Raw genomic sequence first — 23,211 nt, 5'->3', positions numbered from 1 at the left:
CTACACAGCTCAAAAAAGAGTCCTGACCACTGGTAATGTCACAAGTGCAAGAGTCCAGTATTAGCAAATGTAAGTCATTATTGGCCACCTCTCAGCCAATCAGAATGTTCGGAGTGCAGTCGATATTGACTGCATTCTTAATATTTTGAACAGGAAAGCAGACCGGGAAGAAGCAATGCAGCTGGTAGGCATGAGTTAGTTTAAGAAAACACTCCCTCTCTGGGAGAATCTTTTTTTTTTCACTGCAGCATTCACTACACTGCACCCAAGAGAAAACGAACACATGTCAAAATGCTTTCGTTTTCTCATAGGGAAACCCTTTCTTCTTACATTACAGCTAATGCATGCTGATGTGAACACCTTTTCAGTTCAACCAAGTTTGGAATTAAAATGCTTAACCTATGAAGACAACATTGTTATTTTTAAATATTACAAAATAAAAGCACATTTAATTTGCTAACACTGTTTGAGTATTTCATTTACTCACTATTACACAACTTGTTTTACTTTTGAACCACAACTCTGCAACATATATCGCTAATGCAAGTATGTGCTAACAGCATTTGAGACCTAGGTGAGGTCATTATCACTTGGGATAATGACCGTTCGCCAACTTATAGTCCTTAGCTTAGCCTCGGGCCACACATTGTGGGCGGGTCATTATCCCACAATAATAACCCTTCCCAATGTCTACAAGGCTATAATAGCGAATAGCATTTCCAAGATAACACACGTGCCATGTTACACAAATATCAAAAATAGAAGAATCACAAAAGGAGGAAGAGGGAGAGGAACTCCTGAAGGTGAGATTCCACTTATGGATCTTTTATTTTAGGCACACCTCATCATTCTTTAATTCTGATATTTGTCTAAATTATTATTGTTACACTATATGCTGACACTTTTTTTTAGGAATTCTGCACAGTATGTTACGATTAAACTGTAAAGTGCTATTCATAAATATTGCATTTGTACAGAATTGATTTCATTTTAATTTGTGTCCATTTCTAGACTTAGTGAGCGCCTTACAAGGATCAAAAGTTGAAAAGGCCGGAGATGAAATCGAAGTTCCTAATTTTTTCAGGGAGGGGTAGGAAGATCGCATACACAGGGTAAGTGGTGTGGGTGGATTAGGTGCAGGGCAAAGGGGGGTGGGGTGTTGTGGATTGTTTCAGACAGTGATGGAACTGCACAACTTTGAGGAAAGGTGAAGTGTGCATTTGGGCATGCACAATGCCTGCTGCAAGAAGGGCTCATGCCTCTTGGCCTACAGGCATTGGCTATCCGTATGGTGGTGCACCGCCAACAATGACATCTGTTCAAAGCCCACATTCTAACCAGTCATCACTAAACTGGCATAGAGAAAGGCAGGGGTCTGCAACCTTTGGCGCTCCAGGAGTCTTTGACTACAACTCCCATCAGCTCTAGCCAGTATAGTCAATGGTGAGGGATGATGGAAGTCGTAATCCGAAACATCAGGAAGCCACAGGTTGAAGAGCCCTGGAGTAAGGAGACCGACCGGGACCAATCGCAACACACTAACCTGTCCCTGGGATTCTTCTCTTGGCTCAGAGCAAGCAGATCTTTGCAGCTGACAGCAAATGCGCAAACAGAAGTCACTTTGTGCAAACAGAAGCTCATAAGTAGCAGAATGTGCATTGCGCATTGATAAAGTGAATTATTCACTGTGCAGAGTTAAACAATTCGTCTTTCTGGAATTCTATACAATCAAAGCGGTGAAGGGTCATGTTCTATCGCTTACCATGATGTCACTTCGGGATGGGGTCAAATGACATCACTTCAATGGTCGTGTGATATCACTTCCGCTACCCCTGGCATCTTCGTGAAATGACATCCCTGCTGGAAACGTCCCCCAATGTATGTCACCATTTCAACAAGTGTATTGTGTTAATGTTCATATTGTCAGCGGCTGTGGTGTTCCTGGGACCTCTTTTGCCATGTTCAAGCAGATGCACGTGCTGCGTTCCCTTCTTTCCGGATCCTGCATAGCAAAACCTCTTCCGTCTTCACGGTTTCCTAGCACTTCAGGACCTGGAAGCGATGCCTTTGGCTGGAGTTGGCTGGGTTAGGAAGTTAGTAGGAGGAGAATGAAGTATTCTGTTTTGGTGTGGATGGGGTTAGAGCAGAAATAACTGAGGTCTCTGCGCAGGTAAGGTTCGGGGGGTGTTTGCGCATGATGTCCTATGAGACCCAGCCAGGACCCCCCCAGATTGGGTATGCTGGGTGTGAGGCGGGAGTTTTGCGGTGGCCCCGCTGAGCTCATGTATGCATGTCATGTGCTTTTAAGTAGTGGCCAAGGGTGTTTGGTATGTGTGTCTCGTGGTTATGGTGGTGTGGAGGGATGTAGTGTTGGTTAAGGCAGAAGGCTGGAAGAATAGTTGGTAGTTAGTAATGGCTTTGGCCGAGGCCATGCCATGGGTGCCTTTTATCTATCTGGTCCATTGATGTAATAGGTGATGGGCCTTGTGCTTCCAAAGGAAGACCAGTCGCATTATATCTTAGACTTTAAAACAAAAAAGGCCCAGATGTGCATATTACACTGACCACGCTCACACTGATCATTATACAATCCTAGAAATGTGTGATCTTTCTCAGGCGTCTGCTGCCTTTGTGTATCCCGGGGTTTAAATTACTATGCAGTGTTTCCCAGGTTACTAATTACATCCATAATAAAATGCACACACCCTCACACACACCCATATGCACTTTCAAATGTAGGTCTGCCTCCTATACGTAAATAATACTCAGACACCATGTGTTGTGTGAGATACTTACATGTGAAATGTAAAATGTAATTGACGTTGCTCATTTAAGTGAGCACAAACAGCCTCATCACGAGTTTGGAGGTAACCTTTAAATGCGGCAGTAACGCTATTACCGCTGCATTTAAGGGTCCATCAAATCACGGGTTTGGCAGGATTTACCGCCAGCTCTGAGCTGGCAGGACACTGGACTTTGTTCTCTGAATATTTGAGCTTGGCCTGCAGGAATTACGCACCCTTGGCAAGAGGGGACGATTGGAACTAACCTCTGTCTCAGTAAGGACGGGATCAGACATGTTTAGCAGAGAGAGCATAGAGGGTTCGGAGCCCTCTGGGTCTGTTGCTCTGTGGCAGCCCGCTTAGGGGCTGGTGAGGCCTGTCCAAGTCTTCGGTTGTGGCCAACATTGATTCGGTCACCCCTTCTCTGGAAGTGATTAGGGGGGAGAGCGCAGGAGGCACGAGTAGAGAGAGAGAGAAGGTCACCTGCCGGATAGCCCCTGTCAGCTCAGAGTTGAGGCTGGCTGCATGTGTCCCAGGAGAAGGGCTCCCCAAGTTCTGGGATACATCCGACACTGTGCACTGTCATCGTGTGAATGAGAGGCACGCGTGAGAAACTAAAAAAAGAAAACATTTCCCCTGGTCAAAGCGAGAGAGAGTGAGAGTAATGTACACAGCTGTACTATAGGCTCATGTTCTCCGGTGTGACTTTGAGAAAGTTCCCCTCTGGGATCCATGTTCTGTACCGATAGGGGTGTCCCTCTGTGATGGAAACAGGAAAGAAAACAGGTGAGGAACGACCTTAAGACTGCCGGCCAGGACTAATTCATTCAGAGTCTGGATTCCTATTGGCTGACCATCTAGGATTCGGTTACTCAGTCTAGAGTAACGGAATCTATAGCCACTTACACCGATTTGAACTTTAATTAATGACTTTGGCAGTAATGCTTTCCCTGCTACTGTCAAAGATAAGTCAATCAAAAAGCTTCAGGCAATTTCAATGAGTCTTTTAGAATAAACGTATTCCAGTTTCTAGCTGTGCATGGAGGGCCACTGCCTGCAAAGAAAAATATCTATACAAATAACATCAGCAGGATTGGGCCTGTGCTCCCTCACTTTGCAGTTTCTGCCATTTCTAGAAGACCATAAACCATAACTTAGGACAAATTAATACAGTAGTGCTCTCATGATTGTGAGAGGAATTAACGGCTGCGTCATTGCAGTACTGCCACCTCAAGTAATCAAAGAGTTAAGTGGCCCCATCCCATCAGTCTCCATCTGCAGGTATATGTGCTCAGTAAACAGTAGGGTAAAAAGACAAAACAAGATTGTGAGGCCACCTTGGGCTCAGAACTTTGAGACTCTCTACCACATCTACATTGAATAAAGATGGAGTTATGGACCAGTCACGTTTGTGCGATGAAGGATATACATAAATAACAGGAAGACCCCACCATGCTCATAGATGGCGATTGCGAGAGGTCTCCAACAAAGTAAAGTGATTTTAAAATTCTATTTTCTTCCTCTGCGCGCAGGGAGACCTGCCTCTAGACCCCCCTCTTGAGAACGTGTGAGGAACCCTCCCGACCAAGCAACTCACAGCCTGGGTATGCCCTGCTACACAAAAAAGTGTGATATCTTTCACTCAGGGGGACATGCAGCATTGTCCTCCTTCATGTGAGGTTACCCTCTCACCAGAGCCAAAGAATGAATATTTATTTGTGTGCATTTTTTAGTTGTGTGCATTTAAATGTTCCTGTTTGGGGTAGTATTATGTGCACCATATTCTCTGCCTCCCCGATGCTTTAATTCTGCTTACTTTTTCAGATGGACCTGAGGAAACCTAGGTTTATATTTGCATCTGTTATTTTCAGGATGTATGATGTCTTTCTTTTAGTTGCTACCTTTTGCCCAGGGTCAAGCGACTTACGCCACACTTACAGAAAGAACTCAGGGAAGTCACCAGAGCCGTCTCCTGATTATCACAGAGGTTGCTTTCAAAATGTTTTTTTACAGGTGCAGAAGAGGCCCAAGTTATCCTCCGGTTCCACAATAACACTAATGTCATCTGCATAGTGTTTTGGTCCATCCCACCTTTGCCATACTCCTTAGGCTGAATTCACAGCAGCGCACAGGTATTTCCTTGGGTGTTGAATCCCTGCATTGGTGCTTAGAGGCACCTATCATTTTCTCACGTCAAGCATACATACACTATGTGCCTATTCATGCCATATAGATCATGCTAAGCTGCAGCAGCAAGTTACGTCTGAAAAGGCTACATTTGGCTCTCCTGGTGTTCTGGACTACAACTACCATCAACCTCAGCCAGCATACTAAATGGCTAAGTATCATGGGAGTCATAGTCCAGAACGTCTGGAGAGCTGCTTTTGTAGGTCCCGGTTCTAATGCCGGATGAAGAGGCAGGTCTTGATAACTATCCAGAGGAGTAGGTGTGCCAGAAGCATGTCGATCCTTCTAGGAATTGAATTCCAAAGTCTAGTGATTATGATTACAAACTATAAGCCTCCTTAGCATTCCCTGTTGTACTGAAGGGCTGTCAGGAGTGTGGTTTTGCTGGAACCTAGTTATCTTGCCAGATTGTACATCATGATTTTCCTTGGTATGAACTTTGTCCAAAAACATCTTAGGTCCAATGGGTGATTCAGAGGGTTTTACAGTGGAATTTCGTCTGAGGGGCAACGAGTCTAGGGGCCTCATTACGACCCAGGCGGTAAGGGGTTTATGGCAGCGTTAACAGCGCCGACCCTTACCGCCTGATTACGAGGTCCCCTAGCGCCATGGTGCTTTTAACACCTGCTTTTAGCAGGTGTTAAAATCCATGGCGCTAAGGGACCATGGAGTTAATTACGCCACCGTAATTTACGGTGGCGTAATTAACGCCTTCCCCACTCCCATTATGCCCTATGGGGCAAAAATGGGAATGGGGAAGGGTAAATGGGGATTGGGGACTTACCGCCCCGCCAAGGTCGGAATGGGGCGGTAAGTCCGCCAACCACCATGGCGTAAACGTAGTTTACGCCATGGTGGTAAAGTCACGGCCCAGGCGGTAACTTACCGCCTGGGTCGTAATGAGGCCCTAGAACTCTTAGTGCTGATGCGATGAAATCATTTTCTGTCATTCGTAGATGCAGATTTGTTTCTGAACGCTGTATTCCACGATACCTAAATATTTCTTTTTTTCACAAAGTCCAACTTTGATAAAGCCGGGAACATTATTGACATTTGTGCATGATGGCAAGATAAGACTGTCTGCGTCTGATCAATGGCAGGTGAAAATGGCATTTTCTTGCCAGTATCTTAATTTTAGGCTCTGGCTTTAGAGGGCTTTAGATGGCTAATTATGATTCCAAGTTAATTCCTGAATCTGGATTTTAGCAATGATTTGCATCTACTGACCAGCAGATCAATATGGGCTGTTGATTTGGTGGAGCAGATCTTGATATTCACTTTGTTGGGTTTTAGCTTAAATCTCTTCTGGGTCATCCAGAAGTTCATTTTGATTGAAATGTTTCATGTGATCACTTCAGGGTTTGGAGTTGCATAGTGTTAGTTGGAAAGGGTGTAGAGTGGTGGTTTCTGTTCTTTCGGTGAGGAAAAGCATTGCTCTGTCAGTCACCCCAGATTTTTTTTTTTGTCTTTTCATGAAGCAAGCAAAGAATCCTGATCATGCTGCCGTGTCTTGGAGAATGCCTTCTCAACCAATTTCCTAGGGCGACCCTTGCAACAAAGCATTTTCCAATTTTGGCTGATTGTTTATCAAAATCCACGGTTTCTAAGCAATTCCTCCAAAACCTGAGAGATTCTCCATAGGAGATAATACTGATGCATGATTTGGGGTGATTACTGGTGGCTATCAATGGAAGATTCAAACTAGTATGTTTGCAAAAAACAGACGAAGCTAGGACATTATTGGAATGAGTGATTCTTACATCGAGAAAAACCAACTCTCTATAACTATGAGTTTTAGTGAACTGTAAATAAAACTCTTTATGATTTAAAATGTTAACAAAATCAAGCCACTCTGTAATCAAAACTTTCCATAAGATAAAAAGATCATCAATGTATCTTAGCCAACATGCAATCTTATCAGTGCACGCTGTGTTCCCAGGACTCCAGACAACATCACGCCCCCACCATCACATTGTCAATTTCGCATATATTAGGGGTGAAAATGGCACCCATCGCAGTGCCCCTCACTTGATGAAAGAAAGACCCATCAAAAAGCAAATCATTATGTGTGAGACAGAGTTCAATACGTTCAAGAACCATCATAGTGTGTTGCATATAATTTAAGGACCTCATGTCAAGAAAGGATTTAATGACTGCAAGGCCGGTTGTGTGGTCAATAGCAGTGTACAAAGAGACCACAACCAAGGTTGCTAATAGCATATCGTCTTCCCTTGGGATGCCATTGACATGATTGAGAAAGTCATTAGTGTCACACAAACACAAGGGAAGACTGGACAGAAGAGGTTTGAGGCTTACATCAACCAACTCAGCAATATTCTCGAGTAGGGACCCACAAAGAGTCACAATAGGTTGACCCAGGTTGACTGATGCTGTTCACCATCATTCAGGACTTCATAAATTGCCTCTATTTGATCAGCCCTGAATCACAATTACCTGCTGCCCAGATTGAATAAACACAGTGGTCAGGCGACTGGAGGCACAGATGTCTCCATTGTGGAGTAAGCAGTGGAGTGCTACAAAGGGAGAGGAGACTGTTGAGAATAATAAAATGTATGGACACGTGCACTGTGTTTTTAGTATTCTGTCCCACTATGGCGAACCATTGCAGTAGATCATTTATTGCTAAAAAATGCAAGCCGAGAAAGGTAGAAAAGATGGAATAAAGTGGAAATAGAGATATTGCTAATTGGACAATAAAATAATGGTTATTAACAGTAACCAATATGCCCCCATCAGAGAGGAATAGTTCGAGTTGTCCTTTTGATTTGCTTCTGCTAAATGAGATCCCATGTGCCGAAACTGCAGCCTTGAAGCCAAAATATATCAACATGCCCAATGCACCCACCCACACATTTCCATATTTTAGCGGGTTTAGGCACAGGAATCCTATTTGTCAGCAAAAAGATGAGAAATCCAGGCTAAAGAAAAATCTGCCAGCGGTGGGAAAAGGAGGATTACTCAAGAATTGTGTAATCTGTTTCCACAGGTTTTTTCAGGTAATTGAACTCATCCACAATGGTGATGTTACCCTAAGTATATATGCAAATGCTCCAATACAACAGTTACAATTTTGATAATGATATCAATATTATTAAATACAAATGCACATAATGAACATGATGAACATATCATGGTTTGGCCCCTGTGAAAGATAACTTCAAAAGGAATTCTCTTTCTATCTTTGCAGCTCAGCATTTCCTGCGACTAACAGCAATCTCAGTCCAAATGGGAGGAGAAAATCAAACACTGTGGACAGAGTTTCTTCTTTTGGGCTTTTCTGACCAACCACCTCTTCAGATCCCTCTCTTTGTTGGATTTCTGATAATTTACCTGGTAACGATTGCAGGAAACCTTCTGGTCATCACGGTCATTTACTGCGACTTCCACTTGCACACTCCCATGTACTTCCTCCTCACCAACCTGTCCTTCCTTGACATCTGTTACTCCTCCCTCATGTTGCCTGGGATGCTGGCCAACCTTTTGCTGCAGGGTACACGTATCCCTCTCCTAGAATGCCTGGTCCAGGTTTACTTTTTCCTTGGCATGGTTTCAATCGAGTTCAATCTCCTCACCATCATGGCTTATGATCGCTATGCAGCTATATGTGACCCCTTACGCTATGCAGTTATCATGAATAAGTCTGTGTGTCTCTCTTTGGCTGCTGGTTCATGGGTGGGCGGTTTCACTGAGACAATAGCTGACGCTGTGCTAATATCTAAATTCTCATTCTGTAAAAGTCATGAAATTAGTCATTTCTTCTGTGATATGTTAGCCCTGATGAATCTGTCTTGCACCAGCACCCACGCAATAGAAACAATGACCTATGTACTGTCAGCTACTGTGGCAATGCCTTTACTTGCCTTCATCCTTACCTCTTATGTCAGCATCATTGCAGCTATTCTGAAAATCAAGTCTGCTGCTGGGAGATGGAAGGCTTTCTCCACTTGTGCTTCCCACATCACTGTGGTCATCTTGTTCTTTGGAGGTCTCCTATTTACCTATATGCGTCCAGCCTCGGCGTATTCAGCGATGCAGAACAAAATATTCTCTTTAGTGTCTATCAGCGTGGGTCCCATGTGTAACCCGATAATTTACACTCTAAGAAACAAAGAGTTCCAAAATGCCTTGAGAAGAAGAAAAGGACGAGAACATTAAGAATTGAAATTCATGTATTAGCATTGGATTTCATCAAATTAATTGATATAATCAGTGACTGTATTGTCTGAGCATTAAGGATAAGACAAATGAGATGATAATAATGATAATCAAGTGTATGGTACTTATATTATCAACCTTAGGAGAATGTAGGTTGGAGTGGGTCTTGCCAGGATTCTACCCTGTGGCTTTGGGTCACAAGCAGATATAGATAGCAACTGCTTAACATGCTTTTCTTTCTCACAGAATAGTTGCTCATGACCCTCTACTGAGAAGGACCAAGGTGAAATAAGTTATTCTATTCAATGTTACCCACTCATCAAGATCTATAATAAAATAATACATTTCTGTGGCATTCTATAAGAAGTATATCCATTTTCATATCAGTCTGATCCTGTTCTGGTACTGTTCATCCCTCAAATACCAGGAAATGCTACTGTAAACAAGTGTACCAACAGTAACCCCACAAACCTGTTCCTGCCTTGTTCGCCAAAAGGAACCACGGTCATCTTACTTACTTCATGTGTTTTGTCTTCTGTATTCACTGAAGCCTGTTATTCCAGCACCATGAAGCCCAATGTAAGGGTAAGATTGATTGTGAAATGTTAATCATGGTAAGATGGAGCAAAGAGAGCAAGGTTTTGACAACTTGCTCAACCTTACTAACTTAGGTTTAAACCCTGAGCAATCCACCATTTTCTAAACATCTGAGAGACCCTGTACTGACAATGAGATTGGGCAAACAACTTGTTTTAGGGGATTGTGGACACTCAAGAAGGTGTGCAAATGTTTTAGCTCTCTATGTCATACGAGAGGAGAAATAAATGTTTGCACATGAGTCTCGTCCTGCCCACAAGGACAATCCCACACCCAAATGCCATTTGCCATTCTGGGTAACACAGATCACAGAAACGTGATTACAGACTTTCTTAACATGGCACTGAACCATAGAGTGGAATATTTGGTGTTTTTAGTTCTCAGTAGAGGGGCTGTCTCAATTTTGGACAACTTTGAAACAACTATCTGTGTTTTTAACGTATGTTAATAAGGTTAATCTTGATGAGGTCCATTGTTCTCAATGCATAAAGAGGCAAATCATGTCAATGGTGTTATCAAACAAGTACAAGGCACATGAGAGGGGGCTCAAATGTCCACTTCTCAGCCTTTTTTACCACATCAAGACATTTCTTTCTCTAAAAAGTAACATCTAGACTGGTGTATCAAGGAGACCGTTTTAGATTAAGCCTGGGATGCAGACTTGACCCTAAACAAGGCTAAGGCATTGTGTGGGTGAGCTGAGAAAGCAATCTCTGGTGAGTTTGAGTCTGGGTATCAGTGAGTCATCCTACCTGAGAGGCTTCCCAAACATTGGTTGAGAAGGGTCTGTCCCCTTGAGAGGCCACCTCGACCCGTGATTGGCAACAGAAATGGAAGGGATACCTGGGTGTATAGATGGAAAGTCGAAAAAACTGAGTGGGGAAAAACCTCTAAAGGTAGCCTTAGTGCAGTTTCAGGAGATGGCATGTTGTGTGTGAAGATAGCAACCACAAGGCTTGTCGCTGAGGCGGGAGAGGCGACCTCAGAATCACTTGTTGTACTGGATAGCCAGGGATGGCTTAGCACCAGCTGGTACAGAAAGGGTGCAGAAGAATGGCATACAGAAAGATGCAGAGATCATGTGACGTGCTGAGAAACCAGTGAGCAACAGGAGCAAGCAGATTAGCTGGAAATGATAGTGTGGCAACAGTAGACATAGAATCACCAGAAGAGAAAACATAAGCACCAGAGCAACAGGCCATGTAACAACAGTTGCAACATACCTATGCTTCTGTGACATGACAGTCTTATGCTGCAGTGTTCGTATCAGTCCGAGAGCTTCAGTCTGCCATCTTGGTGTGGCCCTGTGAGCTTGTACACAGCCACCATCTGGTACAGGAGTGTGTGGCTTACAAATCCGCCATCTTGAATCAGGCCTGCCTCCGCATCACCCATGCCCTATAAACAAGGTGAAAGGCCAACTCCAGAGCTTCCTGATATTAACTGTGAATGAGGGTGCCATTGAGATATTTGAATTCTCGTTAGTATCGATTTGCACCAGTTCGGAGGTTTGTTCCATTTTGTCAGGGTTGATGATTATTCCCATGAGGAGAAGTCTCCTTGTTTGCCGGAGACTGCAGCCAAAGTGAATATGGGTCTCTTTTTACTTTTTTCTCCATTAGTGTTGGATACCTCATATTTTTTCATTTTTTAGGGGTACAATGACATTGGTTTTGTATGGTGATTCCTTCTGACAGTTAAGGTCTCTTTCAGGGGTCATATTTTTTTGTTGTCTTATGTGTTGGTCCTTTTAGCTTTTAGCCCACCTCACAAAGATGGCTATCATTTTTGGCATACGTATGTGTGATTTTAATCATTAAAACCAGAATTTACCAGCACAGAGGATGCAATGTTGTCTCCTGGGCTTGATTTTAGTAGAGCCATTTTGCTGATTTATTTTCCTTTATTGGGCTACGAAATGGCAATTCATGGATAGGGAGTCTTTGTTAAATCCTAAAGTTGGTAACGATGGATCTTTATTAAGTAAATCTTAGGAGAGCCTATATCACTACTTAGGTTTTGTACCCCTTCAATGCGCAAGGTGGATAAATAAATGGATCTGTTAAATCCTGTTTTTAACTGGATTGATAAACATATGGTTGGTAATCAATGCCATGCAAGGATGTAAACACTGGATGCAACTGCAATAAACAAAGTTATTTTCCCTGTTACAAGGGTATTTATAAACATTTATGATAACATGCTCTGTTTTAAATATTAATTTTCTGTTGTTGCCATTTTTTTGCCAAGTCATAATACACTTGTTGTGACGTCTCCTTGGAGACATGGAACCACCACAGGGCTTCCCCCCACTGTATATATATATATATATATATATATATATATATTGTAACCTTCCTGCTAGCCAGGAGGGCCTTTTTACTTTATGGAAACACATACTTTGAAGAACCTGGTGTCCTGGGAGCCCCTGACTTCAGTCATTGGTTCTGTGAGGTTTACGCATTGTTGGAATTGCTATCTGAAGTAAAGTGTTCACTTGTATTTCAGTAATTTTCATGTTGAACCTCTGATGTTAGAAACAGAGCTGTATTAATTAAAATGTGTTTTTTACATGTATCACAACATGATTTAGTTTAAAAGTGTGGCTTGAAGGGTAATGTGATTATGTTTCTGGAATTCTGATAGGATGTTGGAGAATTTGGCATGGCTCTTGGAGTGCTTTTGTTTAGCTGGTTATTGCTCTAAAAAAACAAACCGGTCTGAGCCATGTACCTGCCTCATTGTTCGACCTTTGAACAGTGGCCTTATTTTGGTATAATGGTTAACAAATGTTTTGCAGGAAAGGTGGCAGTTAACGCTGTGTTCAGATGGAATGCAATCACATTGTTCAGACAGAGAGGGAGTATTGGTGAAAAGTGTCGCCCTTATAGAAGCACGGTCTCTCAGATTTTGGAAAAGATTTCACAAAATCACGACCAAGGACTTGAAGCACTTTGAGTCTAGGGTCTCCAGATGGATAACACTATCCCTAGGGATGAAAGGCAGGATGTTAGTGGTTCCTACATTTGTGTATCTGTTCACTAACATAGCGTTCACAGCTTAGACAGATATTTAGCTAGATGTAGAATGATCAGGTTAATATGGGCTGGCAAAAGTGTCAGAATTCTCTTGATGGAGAAGACTCAATTGTTTTAGAAAGGGGGAATGCTGTATGCTGTCCATTAGGGTGACCTCCAGAAGGAGGTACTGTAAGTTAGGCTGGAGATGGGCTGTGTAGATAGGAGGGTGGTTCGATCTAGTGCTTTGAAGAAGTCAACTTCCAGCCCTAGTGATGAATGTATGGTATGGTTTTCATGAGCTATATCGGTGCAGGGGGACTTATATATTGGGGGAAAGTTTAAATCATTGAACAACATTCTGGCTAGGAATGACACAACATTTGTGTGATACAATGTGCACAATTACACGTTGCTCTCCAGTAATGGTGGACCTGCTTTTCACGGAACCGAGAAATAGCCCTTACTCTTATATATATTGGAGATGGATAGAAGTAGGAGAATCCCCACACTATTTATTGGATCCTTAAAACAGAGTCACCTGTGACAGAGTAGAGGACCCTGCTCATGCCGTGTGGTTCAGTGATGTGAATTGCACCATTAACAATGATGAGTGGTGCAGTGCTTCTAATCTAATGCGTACTGTATCCTTGAATGCTCGAGTTATTCATTAAATGCTGCTAATGAGATCCAATCTGACACCTCACAACTTACGTATGATTAGCCCGGAACTAGAACATGCATTCACTAGCTGCCATGCAGAAGATATGACTGTTATGATTTGATATGAGAATGTCCTCAATGATATGGCTTTTGGAATAGAGTGGCCAGAGGCATCTGCAAAAAATGTGGAGTTACAACCAGACATGTTGCTTTTGGGGATGTGGTCTATGTTGATCCAAAAGCAACTCAAGTTCTTTAAACTAGTGGTGATTATTGTGAACAATCAGACTGCACTTAATCGGATGTGTCAAGGGTCTCCCAGATACATGTGCTGTAATTAACTCGATGAATGACATGGCATTGTCTCACCCAAAGCAGAGACCAGTTAGCTTACTGGGGTGAAGTTAAGACTTTCTTAATCAGGGAGGAAAACTCTGTATCAGACATTGAAGAAGCAACTGAACACTGAACTGAATGTCATGTTGGAGTCATTCTGTTCTGAATCAAGTCAAAGCAATGCTGTGCTGGAGATCATGCCACTGTAATGCTGAACTGCAGTCCATGACAGAGAAATGCTGAACATGACATCATGTCGGAGTAATGCTGTGACGAAGATGCTATTGTTGATGCATATGTTATACTTGAATCGGACACCTTAATGCGCTCTGTCTTATCCTATCCGCATTGTGATTTGCATGTATTCCTGTAAAATGGATCATTATGTCTCTGAATATGCCTGCTCTTGTAGGATTTGCTTATGTGCTGTTAAGGGTTGGAAGTCAGGTGGATGAGCGTTGTTGGGTGAAGGACCCAAAACCCAAGTGATAAAAAACAATCCCAAAATAATCAATGCACCGTTTGGTAGGAAAACAATGTTTTGTTGCATGCAAAAGTATCAGATGGTCCCGTGGAACCGAACTAACACAGAGCTCACCCACCCCACACCAAGAAGTTACATCTCTTATAGCAGAAAAACACAACTTAGCAAAACGATGCATAATAAAGATAACAACATAATTTGCACTTCCCAATGGCTAAAACCTATGTATAATTTTAATTATCGCATGTAGTCCATTATCCTATTGGTCACACAGTATCTAAAACAAATTACCCTAAACATGTAACCTACTACATCATCACTAAGAGTTGATTAACTACCAGGTACACTGTTGCCATAATACATTTCTCTAATGAGTAAAATATTCCTATCCACCATGTGATGTGCACCCCTTCATAGGATCCTGTTCAAATTGTGAATAGCAAGGCCAACTCTGCTTTGAAATACAATGGGCCTCCTCAATTTACCAGACACTGTAGCACACAGAGACAGCTCCCTTCCCTTGTAGATAAATGTATTGGCCTCATGTCTGCTCTTCCCATCCCAAATAACGGTACAACCCTAGAACCTCTCTGCCTTATGTCTTTGGGAACCCAGGTGCCCATGAATGACGTACTCAGGGCAGCACTCTTATGTTTGAATTTTGCATATTTATTGATCCCTGGAGAGCTGTGCCTGCATTACAAAGTTTCTAGACCTCTTGGCATCACAGAACCCCATGCCCTACTCACATGAATATAACCTTCAAAAGGTGTATCCCTACCCTTCCTCCCTGGCCCCAACATTCCTATCCAAGCTCCTCTGAGCTCTGCAGCTGGACACAATTACACAATCAACAAAGCACGGCTACCTGTGGCCTTGACGCCATAACTTCAAGGAAGTGAACATTGTCTCAGAAATAACTGGACAGAGCCATAGCTTCACATTTAGACTTTTTCTCTTACTTTCACAAATGTATCTTGTAATGTGCCCTAAAATCCAACATGGTGAAACTCCTGCTGGCTTAGGCCCTGGACCATGCATTTATTGGAACACCTCTCTGACTCCATCACACACGCCTACCTATGTCAGCTATCTACTAGCACATCTCTGAAAAACCTGGGCATGACCCTGGAAGCCTCCATGAATTCTGATGCTCGAGCCATGTACGTGAGCAAGAACTGTTCATATTACATTAGACTATTGAGAGAAATTAAACCTTTACTTAACAAAGCTAATTGCACCATCATCGCCAGAGCAACCATCCTCTCCCGCCTGGACTATGGAAATGCTCTCTTACTTGGTGCTAGTAAGCAATGCCTGTCAAAATAACAACTGATTGAAAATAATATAGCCAGAATAATTAAGAAAAAAGCAAGATATGACCATGTCAGCAATTCTAGGTGGGACCTTCATTGGCTGAAGATTGAAGATTGAAGATCGTATCTTATTCAAGTCACTGACACACAAGTACCTGTACGGCAAAGCCCCAGTCTATCTAAAATTCAAAATTGTTAACTACATGCCTGCCTGAGCGCTGAGATTAGAAGCTCAAGGACTTGTTGTAGTCAACCCACAAAAGAAAGCTAACGGTTTGGGAAGAGCATTTCCTAACCGCACAGCAGCTAGCTGGAACAAACTCCCGCTGAAAGTAAGAGTGGAATCCAACCACCTCACTTTCAGAAAAAAGTTGAAAACTTTCCTTTTTCAACTAAAGATAGCTTAGCTCACCAGCCATGAAACAGCCCATTTCTGTCTTGGCTTGCCAAGTGTCCTGTCCATCTTGTCCCACTTTTGTGTTCTTGTCCCTGTCTTTTTGTGGTGCCCCGGTGCCTGCAGGCTTCAGCACCTAACAAATAAATAAGTCATAATTAAAAAAAAAAATATATATATATATATATGACCGCTAAATGTAAAATCATCTCCCTATCTTTAACCTCTGCATACGCAACACAAATACCTTGTTGTTCTTTCTGTGTGGCTATATAATGTTTCTAACATGCATCAACGCTAATTACAATAGATACATGCGCATTCTGCCACACCAGACACACATACAGTGATGCATTTGGTTACTGTTTATTTGGGTGAATATGTTTGAATGCTTTGCAATAAAATATATATTTCTAAAAGATTCTAGTGACTTAGCTGAAGGTGTATGTGTTCCTTTACTAGTTAAGTGGAAATACCCACATGGTAATTACATCGTCATAATCCTGGACATAACCAATTTATGAGACAAGTATTATGTTGCTGTTTACTGATGGACATTTCCAAAAATGTTCATGAAATCTGAATGCATTTTTGTTTCACATTATTAAAACATATTTTCCCTCTCACTATTATGTGGACCAAAATGTCTAAAAAGTGTAGCTTTCAAGCAACATGCTATCCAGTCCCTTAATGGAACATACTCTGACAAGCCGCTGCCATATCAGGAGGGTGTGATGATGCTAGCCAGGGGATCCTTACCACACTCCCACCCACACAGCATCATGTCACAGGCAGTGGCACTCAGACACTAAGGCTACCCCAACAATAATCCCAAGAGAAAGATAGGGGTCACAATACTTAATAGGTTCTCAGCCTGACGTTTGTGCAAACAATCATTTCAGTCACACCTACAATACATCTTCGCCCTCTAGCCAACAATCCATGTTGTCTGCCTGACAGCTGACGGGAGGAGGAGTGTGTAACACACCTTTGCTCATGGTGTGTGGAAGAAATCAGGTGCATTGATGGAGAAGCACATGCCATTGTCTGAAGTGGGTCAGGAATTGGTGCTCTTTGGGAATAATCTGATTCATGGTCGCTGATTATCTTGGATCTCTTGTCTTGTGTCAGTGAGAGAAACATCACCATTCTCAGGAAAGGGACCCTGTCATGTGGGGAAGTTGTAAACTTTACCAGTGGGAGTAAAGGAATACTCCTTTTGAAAGATGCGCTGTCTCATGATTTTGAATGGTCTCCTGAGAATCATAAGTAAGACTTTGGATAAGCCTTTGTGAATGGAACCAGGAGCCATCTTTGAAATAGATGAACAAGTAGGTATCAGGATTGGAAGCCACAGCTTTAGAATGAAACACTTGATTTCAATTTAAAGAACGGAGATTGAATAAATATGTAGCTCTATCAGAAAGGCGCTATGTGACTTTTTGATGAGCTCTGTAAAGTTGACTCTTTTGATGACAGAGGTGGCAACGTTATGAAGGGGTTGTGTGATAGGAAGGGACTATGTTGGGGACTGATTGATGGGATCCTGTTGAAGATTCAATAGACTTTCTTTGGGGGTGAATTTGAATTTTGAACTTGAAATGATTTATTTATGTATTTATTGTTTGCTTGTTAGGTGCTTATACAATAAGAATATACAGTTTCAAAGCGCCCACAGGGCAGGGAGGGAGCGAGGGTGGAAAATACATTACAACACAATAATTAAGAGCCGAGGGGGATGAGGGGGATGGACACGCCTACTATGCCTTGTGAGTTTTCAGAACGTGCAAAGGTAGAAAGGAAGAGGGAAGAGGGGGTAAGTGCTGGGGAATCCAAGCTTGTGGGTGAGCCATAGACAAGTGCTAGGAAAGTTGAGTGCTACACAGCCTTCGCCACAGGAGGTGTAAGTGCGAGTCTCCAGAGCAGAGGGTTTGCAGATGCAAAGTGCTGTGGATAGACAGGAGCTGGATAGAATTGGTGTGGGAGATCAAGGCCCTGAAGATGCATAAGGGCCAAAGACACTGATTCAGCAACTGTGGGATTAGCAGAGGAGAGAAGGCAGAAAAGAGGAGGAAAAGAGTAAAGTCTTAAGAAGCTTCTGGAATTTGAGAAGTTGCTGCTCCAGCACAGGGGGAGGGGGAGGCTATTCTAAAGGAGGGAGCCCACAGAGGACCCCCAGCCCTCTGTTTGGCACAACTCTTTACACACAACAAGTGGGCGCCAAAAGAGCAAAGTGGTCTAGAGGGAGAATATTTGGTGAGATAGAGTTGAAGATAGTGTGGTCCCCGGGCCCAGATAGCCTTGTGGATGATGCAGAGGGATTTGCATTGAATCAGTGCAGCAACCGAGATCCGGTGAAAACTTTTTAGTGCAGGAGAGATGCGGCCGCTGAGCTTAAGGCCAAGGATATGTCTTGCTGCCCTATTCTGGATAAGCTGAAGGGATCACAGAGTGGAAGAAGGAAGATTCAGGAGGATGCTTTATACAGTAGTAAAGCCTAGAGAGAACCAGGGCTAGAGTCACATTGAACATCTGAGGACAAGTGAGAAACGGTACAATTCCTTTAAGAAGGAAGAGCTGATTGTTGGACTTCTTGGTAAGTGTGAGGGAAAAAGGAGCGATAGGAGTCGAATATGACTCCAAGGTTTCTGGCTTCAGTTGAAGGTACAGGGGAAGAGCCCAAGGAGGAAGACCAGAGTGAGGGGAATAAGGATGGAGCAGGCGTCCCAATGGGAAGGATCTCAGTTTGACAGGCGTTGAGGCAGAGATCATTGGAGGTGCACCTTTACTGGATGGCAAATAGACAGTCAGGGATGATGGAGGGTGCAGAGGGTCAGCAGAGAGTCTGAAGAAGAGCTGTGTGTTACCTGTGTAACATTGGAAATTGGAGGAGAAAGAGGAGATGCGGTGTGCAAGGAGAGCAAGGTAGATGTTAAAGAGCCTGGGGGAGAGGAATACAGCCCTGGGGGACACCACAGGTGGAGATGGAAGTAGGAGAGGATAACGGGCCCAGGGTGACTTGGGAAGAGTGGTTAGTGAGGAAAGGGGACAGCCAATCCAGTTCCCGTTCTGAGATACCAAGTGTGTTGTGGAGCCTTTGTATGAGAATGGAATAGTTAACTGTGTCTAATGCAGGGGAGAGATCGAGAATGATAAGGACAGCTGGGCAATTGGAGTACAGTGATGCAAGCAGTTGTTCACGGGTGTTCAGAAGAGCAGTTTCCGTGCCTCTGGATGCTCTGAATCCAGATTTGTGGAGGACACCAACAAGTTCAGTGTGAGAGTTGAGTTGGGGCAAGGCCAGCTTCTCAAGTAGCTTCCCCATGACAGGGGGTTATGGAGCTGGCAGGGCAGGTAGGGTCAGAGGAAGGTTTGTTCAGGAGTGGGCGCACAAGGGAGTGCTTAAAGGGGGAAGGGAAATATCCAGTGACAAAACAGTGATTGCAGAAATCAGCAAGAGCAGGGGCAAGAGAGCCAATGATATCCTTGATGGTCCTTGCCGAGCAAGGGGAGACCTGGTTAGAAGAGACCTTGATGGAGCGGACAACTCTGGTAACTTCTTCAGGTGTGATAGGAGAGAAGGAGGAAGTGTGGGGGCGTTTGTTGAAGAGGTGAGGGATGGGTTGTCAAGGAGTGAAGAAAGAGTGGCCAGAATGTCCTGAGTTTTGGTTGCAAAGTGTGAGGCCGATGCATTGCAGAGGGCCTGGGAAGTAGAAGGGGAGGAGGAGACTGCAGAGGGGTTGGCTAGTTCCCAGCAGATTTTGAAAAGTTCTGCGGAGTTATTGGTTGCACCGGAGACCCACGCCTGAATGTGGGATCTTTCTTTTGCAGGGATGGTGAGTCTGTATTGCCTTTGGAGCAGGTGTCAGGCCAGTTTGTCAGAGGATGAGCCTGAGGTTAGCCACTTCTGTTCTGCTACCCTGCACTTTCGTTTCAGGGCTGCAAGTTAGGAATCGTACCAGGTGTTATGCTTTGAGGAAGGTTTCAGATGGGTCCTCATGACTGGGGCAAGAATGTCAAGAGTGTTGGTGATGGAAAGATGGAGTCTGAGGTACAGTCAGAGGTGGTAGGGTGAAGGGGTGAAGTGAAGGCATACACAGTCACTCGTTTCATTGGGCGAATGTTAGTAAACAAGGGAGGTCAGGCTTTTGGGGGCCGGTCAGGGGGCCAAAGGAATCCAGATGGGAGGAAAGGAGCGAGGTGTCTGACCAGGAGAGAGGGGTTCCTAATGGGGGGGACAAGGAGAGGTCAGACGGTATGAGGGTATCCAGAGTGTGTCCAGCTGTGTGGGTTGGGCCAGAAGGGAGAATGAAGAGGAAAAGCGAGGCGCAGCGGTCCATGAATAGAGTGGATGCAGAGCCAGGGGAGTCCAGTTGAATGTTGAATTCACCCAGGAGGAGAAGGTTAAAGGTGGATGAAAGTAAAGAAATGCAGAAATCAGCCCATTCAGAGAGAAATAGGGAGGTGGTACCTGGAGGCCAGTAGATGGTAGCAATGGTCAGGGTGGAAGTGTGAGAGGTGACCAACTTGCAAACCAGGCTTTCAAAAGCGGAATAGGTCTCGGTAGGTAAGATGGAAACAGGAACCCACTTGGGGAAGATTTAGGCAACCCATCCGCCAGTGCGTTGAGGTCGAGGCTTCGGGAAGATCTTGAAGTCGTCAGGGAAGAGGGAGTCAAAGGCAGTGACTGAGCTGGCATTGAACCAAGTCTCGGTAAGAGCGACAATGTCAAGGTCATTGTCTTCAAGAAGGAGACAGATGTCAGAGGAGTGTTTGTTGGGTGAGCAGGCATTAAGAGCTGCCAGGTGGAGATGGTCAGTGCTTTTGAGGGTTTTCTGAGGTGGGGTACAGGGGCATAGTACACCATTCAGAGGAGGGAGAGAGAGAGTAGAAGGGGGAGATGCATGCACAAGAAAAAAGGTAATGAGAGAAGGCAGGATCCAGTCAAAGAGAAAGAGGTTGGGTTGTGGACCCTGAACTGGAATGGTGCCACTGTGATAGACATTAACGAAGCAACGAGAGGATGACAAACCAGCCAAGAGGACTTCCCACTTGGTGCCACCATTAATAGAGGAGTTTGTAAAGGGGGAGAGAGTGGAGTTGAGATGGGGGGTCCAAAGAACAGGATTCAAACACTTATGGCTTCTATCAGGCTTTAGTGCACACAAGAAAAGACGATTATAGGAAAAATATCCATTAATACATATACAAATAAAGATTAGAATTTAAAATGCAGAAATTCAAATTCAATTTTGATTCAGCAATTATTCAGCAACAAAGACTGCTTTGTTTATAGTTTTCTATAGCCTCCGCCACTTCAATAATACATCAACGATAATAAGAATGTTATTCATTCCCTCTTGAGTGAGAACAAGATTCTTATTTTTCCAGTAAAAATCAACAATTGCCTTTGTCAGGATGATTTGTCAAATTAAGATTGGTTGCCACAATTCAGCACTTTATCAACTGGTGCAATGTATCAACTGGTGCCTGGTTTACGCCCATGCCAGTACTACTGCTACATAGATGCTATTATTTGCATTTACACACCTGCCCAAATAACACTTCACAAGTGATCAAAAGATGTGCTTCATTGGTCTTTTCCAACTTGGAACAATAACAATTTCACAGTGTTTCTGGCAACATTAAATGTTTAGCTACTTTCAGGGTAATAAGCGATCACATTGTACCTCTTTAGGACCCCTCTGCAAACTATGCTCTTCTCCCTCTGGATAATCTTCTCCAGAAGGGCAGCCCATTTGCCACTCCCTTTTCCCTTCTGCACCAACAATCAAACAGTGACAAGAATGAAGTTTTACTTTGTCTCTCTCTTGAATTTGGCAATGGCTGTTGGTATCAACCACAGTTATAGGTATCCTAAAACATTAGCAGCAGAGTTAACAATCCTTACAACACTCTTAGTGTTTCCCTCTTGCCTTTGGCAACACCCGGTGGACTGATATTGGCTGGTTTTAGAACTCTTTTGGCTTGGGTATTGATTGTTCACTTTGTATTTTAAGAAAGCTTCCCCACTGGGTTGTTGGAGTTTCCATAATCTTGCATAGTCAGTTCTAGAGTCTTTGGTTTCAAAGTATCCCACTTTTGGTTGGTTTCTAAAAGTTCGACATTCAATAAACTCATCTGCACATTTCTCACTCACCCGCAAGTGGAACTGCCTGCACGGAAGAAGAGGCCTGCCTAGGAGCACCCCCGAGTCACTTGTTCGCTGCAGACTCAACAGATAAGTCGCTCGCTGGTGCTCGGCATGGTGGTCGTAGGACGGCTGCACCAGTGACTTCTCCCAACCAGGTGAGTGTTAGGGTAGAATGTTCATTTCTGGGCTAATTCCCTTCAACCTTAGAGACCCCCACCTCTTTTGCTGGACTTAGCACTTTTTAATTTGAACCCTGGAGTGAGTGAGACCTTTTTTCCACTCTCTCATGTATTTTTATCTGATTTGGATGTTCGTGTTTTCACTGTTTTTCGAGTCTGACAAACTCCATAGGCATCTGCTTTTTGTATGGTTACACACAGCAGGGCTATCGCGTGTGAATCTCCATGTACTGGATTTGTGCGATGTTTTTGGTGCACAGGGCGGGGTTGGGGGCGTAACTGGCGCTGCTGCACGTTCGCCGCACCACTCTCTGCCACGGCTGTTTATGGATGTATAAATCCATGAATACGCTGTGTGGCTAAATGGGTTTTGGCGCACGCGGCTGGCGCAGACTGCCGCACGCGCACTCTGTGCGCCAGCCGCGTGCACCACTTGTGTGCCGATTTCTATGAATTACCCCCTGAATGTCTCAGACAGTGTGCTGAATGGCTTGCCACTTTGGGAGTCCATCATAGTGGGTAGGATGCAAAGGGGGCTTGTAGTAGCAGCAGAAACTGGGGGCAAGGACAGCATGTGCGGTAAGGACACAAGGTTTGTTGCTAATCGGCAACATCATGAAGTGATGATAGCTAGGATGGTCATGTTTTTTACAGAAGGATGTGCTCTACCTAATGGCAGCACCACACCATGAACACAGTAGGATGAACTCCAGGGTCAGGGGAAAGCTGGTGATCTGTCATGATGTGCAGTACAATAGACAATCATCAGATGGCAGAGGGCAAGAGAGATACAGGAAAGAGAGGGATGTCTGCTTCAAGATCAGATGAGAATCTCACTGCCATAAAACAAACCATGTCACAGCTGCACAAAAAAGCATGGTTAAGGTAGCAGCCACAATCCAGCTGTAGAGCAGGTGGATGAGGG

The sequence above is a fragment of the Ambystoma mexicanum genome, chromosome 3p (genome assembly GCF_040938575.1).
Source record: "Ambystoma mexicanum isolate Mex_15411 chromosome 3p, UKY_AmexF1_1, whole genome shotgun sequence".
Taxonomy (NCBI): Eukaryota; Metazoa; Chordata; class Amphibia; order Caudata; family Ambystomatidae; genus Ambystoma; species Ambystoma mexicanum.
This window is presented reverse-complemented; position numbering follows the sequence as displayed.